The sequence below is a fragment of the Paroedura picta genome, chromosome 7 (assembly GCF_049243985.1).
Source record: "Paroedura picta isolate Pp20150507F chromosome 7, Ppicta_v3.0, whole genome shotgun sequence".
NCBI lineage: Eukaryota > Metazoa > Chordata > Lepidosauria > Squamata > Gekkonidae > Paroedura > Paroedura picta.
This window is the reverse complement of record NC_135375.1, coordinates 10,488,452-10,492,285: the sequence shown is the minus strand read 5'-3', so window position 1 is coordinate 10,492,285 and position 3,834 is coordinate 10,488,452. Positions and strand designations below refer to the sequence as shown.

At 41.1% G+C, this 3,834-nt stretch overlaps 1 long non-coding RNA gene across 1 annotated transcript; it reads right to left on the bottom strand.

The window, feature by feature from the left end:
* Window positions 1-1,267: 1,267 nt before the first annotated feature.
* On the bottom strand, window positions 1,268-2,244 carry LOC143841719 (uncharacterized). The gene is made up of 2 exons (XR_013232757.1): window positions 2,074-2,244; window positions 1,268-1,474 (listed from the first exon to the last, which is right to left on the bottom strand). It is a non-coding gene; the product is annotated as an uncharacterized LOC143841719 (long non-coding RNA).
* Window positions 2,245-3,834: the final 1,590 nt, after the last annotated feature.

Genomic DNA, 3,834 nt, shown 5'->3' with positions numbered 1-3,834 from the left:
TTCTGGGGCAAACGCATCCCCGACACAGTTTGCCAATGTTTGATCTCTTTTTGATGCTTCCTGATTTTGTTTAATAAAGACTAACTTCAGGGCCGAGGGAGATGGTGGTTTAGTAAGTTAGCTTCTTAAAAGCTCCTGCAATGGACATGGGTCGGTCATGACTGTGAGTGGCAGAAACAGGGGAGCCATGCTAACCTCCCCTCATCTCTACTCTGGTAGTATCTTCAGAGGCCTTGAACTGATCTGTAGAGGTCTCCACCCCCTGGATCTGAAGTCTTCCTTGTTTGGGGTCCTGGTGCCGCTGTCTACAACCTGTAATCTTTTTTTCCTTTTCTTTTTTTCCTGCCTCTGAACCTCCCATTGGATAAAACATTTTTATGAAACTGTTTTAATATTTTGACACTCTGCCCAAAAACTTCACTTGGACCTGAAGAACTGAAAAATTGATCTATAAGTCTCTTTTATTAGACTCTCCCTCTCCTCTCTCATTTGGCATCTTAAAATCAACTGCTTATATCTCTCTTAAAATATGCAAAGTAAGGTAAAAAAAGGTAAAGGTTTCCCCTGTGCAAGCACCGAGTCATGTCTGACCCTTGGGGTGATGCCCTCCAGCGTTTTCATGGCAGACTCAATACGGGGTGGTTTGCCAGTGCCTTCCCCAGTCATTACCGTTTACCCCCCAGCAAGCTGGGTACTCATTTTACCGACCTCGGAAGGATGGAAGGCTGAGTCAACCTTGAGCTGGCTGCTGGGATTGAACTCCCAGCCTCATGGGCAAAGCTTTCAGACGGCTGCCTTACCACTCTGCGCCACAAGAGGCTCTTAAAATATGCAAAGTAGGTAGATGATTACCAAACTGAGAGCCAGTTTGGTGTAGTGGTTAGGAGTGCGGACTTCTAATCTGGCAAATTGGGTTCGATTCTACACTCCCCCACATGCAGCCAGCTCGGTGACCTTGGGCTTGCCAATGACACTGATAAAACTGTTCTGATCGAGCAGTGATATGAGGGCTCTCTCAGCCTCACCTCCCTCACAGGGTGTCTGTTGTGGGGAGAGGAAAGGGAAGGCGACTGTAAGCCGCTTTGAGCCTCCTTCAGGTAGGGAAAAGCGGCATATAAGAACCAACTCTTGTTCTTCTAATCAGAGCAAGCTTTAGTTGATAATCATAGAATCATAGAGTTGGAAGGGGCCATACAGTCCATCTAGTCCAACCTCCTGCTCAACGCAGGATCAGCCCGTAATATTAAATGAGACTATAAGGATGATGTTTACTTTAAGAAGATCCTTTGCTTGATATCATACTTAAAAGAACACAAGAATACAAAACAAAATTAACAGGATCTCCTATACATGAAGTGCTAACCATAGAGAATACTTGGGCAGACAGGAAGAGAACTCTCCCTCCAGTCCTTTTTTGGTGATGCAGGCAACATCTGCCAGTCCATTGAGCTCATCGAAAAGCATCTTGTTTCAGCTTTAAAAGAGAAGGGGGAAAAAGAAGACACCTTTGGATTAGAAATCTGGACAGCCAGGCGGCACTTTTAAGCCCTCATATAGGTGCCAGTATTAGGAACTGTGTTCCCGCAGATCCTTAAGCGACGATATTTTTAGAAGACACAAAGAGAAAGGAATTGCCAGTGAGAAGTTGAACTGTCTCAAAGCTAAATAAAATAAATCTGGTCATAAGAATAACAGCTCATTATATCTGTTGATAATTTAAAGATTAAACTATTGTTTTGAAGCATCAGTGAAATTACAGTTTTATGAGTTTTTTTATTCCATATATACAATTTAAGGTCATATAAAAAGATAAACTTGAATTCTAACATAAAGGTAAATGTAAGAAGTTAGGTCTTCTGTGTAAGCTTATCGCTAATATTAACAAAATCATTGCTTTTATTTCTGTTATAGGATTTAAAATCACTATAATCGCTATAATAGTCTGATAATCACTGTTGAACCCTGTTTATGTGATTTATAATTAACTGCTATAATGAAACTGAATTTTGATTGATGTCTTTCAAACTAAGGCATTTAAAAAAGTCACTAAAAAGAAATGTATAACAGACTTACTTCCCATTGGGGAAAAAAGATACAGCACATGCAAAAAGAACCACAAGGTAGAAGCTTGATGATGGGGAAGAAGAGGAGGAAGGAGTAGATACTCCACAGATCCTGTGTGGATTACACAAACATAACAAAGAAATAATAGTACCACAAAGAATATCAGAAAGGAAGTTATAGATTCTAATGTCAGTTATAGATTCTAATGTCAGAATGGAAGTTATAGATTCTAAAAAAGAACTTTCAGAGAGAATTGATGATTTAAAGATGTCAGTGGATTTAAATACTGAACAAACTGATGAAGACCATCAACCAAAAAGTGGCATCCCAAGTGATGGTGCTAAAGGATTGGAAAACAACTGTGGAAGAGAAATTTGGAGTTAAAATATAAGACTGACAATGAATAGGTCAAAAGTGGCATGATTAAATGGATGTAGAACTTAAAACAAAATACCCCACCAGATGAATGGGAATTATATTGTCAAAACAGTAAAACGTACAAAATGTCAGTTATTAAGGGAAAATAGGCATAAAATGTTTTGCAGATGCTACATTAAAATGTAAAGGTATCCCCTGTGCAAGCACCAGGTCATGTCTGACCCTTGGGGTGACGCCCTCCAGCGTTTTCATGGCAGACTCAATACAGGGTGGGTTTGCCAGTACCTTCCCCAGTCATTACCATTTACCCCCCAGCAAGCTGGGTACTCATTTTACCAACCTTGGAAGGATGGAAGGCTGAGTCTACCTTGAGCCAGCTGCTGGGATTGAACTCCCAGCCTCATGGGCAGAGCTTCAGACAGCATGTCGCTGCCTTACCACTCAGCACCACAAGAGGCTCTAGATGCTACATTACACCTGAACAAATCAGCAAAATGTCTGAAGAATGTGATAATAAATATTGGAGATATAAGGATAAGGTTGGCTCCTTTTATCATATGTGGTAGTCTTATAAAAAAATCACTAAATTTTGGATTAAAACACATAGTATTTAGAAACGGCGTTAAACATTAATTTTCCAGCCTATCCTGATTTATTAAGTGTAATGCCAGCTAATATTCCTCAACGGGCTGAAGATCATTTTTCCACGCAACTACCACAGCAAGGATAATTATTGCTAAGAAATGGAAACAACAGGATGCACCAGAAATAATGGACTGGTTAGACAAACCTGGAGAACTATATAAAAAGGCAAAGCTTCATGTAGTGGTTAGGAGTGCGGACTTCTAATCTGGTGAGCCAAGTTCGATTCTGCACTCCCCCACAAGCAACCAGCTGGGTGACCTTGGGCTCGCCAAAGCAATGATAAAGCTGTTCTGACCGGGCAGTGATATCAGGGCTCTCTCAGCCTCACCCACACCACAGGGTGTCTGTTTTGGGGAAAGAAAGGGAAAGGCGACTGTAAGTCACTTTGAGACTCCTTCAGGCAGTGAAAAGTGGCATATAAGAACCAACTCTTTGTTTTCTTCAGTAAAATCAGGGCTCTCTCAGCCTCTCCTCCCTCACAGGGTGACTGTTGTGGGGAGAGGAAAGGGAAGGCGAATGCAAGCCGTTTTGAGACTCTTTGGGTGGGGAAAAGCAGCATATAAGAACCAACTCTTCTTCTTCTTACCAGTCTGGTTAATGGCAGACCAGCAGAAGAATTCAAGGAATGATGTCCTTATTACATAGACTATATATATACAGACAACAAACAAATGTATTTGCTGAAAAAGCTAACTTCAATCATACGGAGGGCCAATATTTCTGCATTACTGTATTCTACTCTTTTGC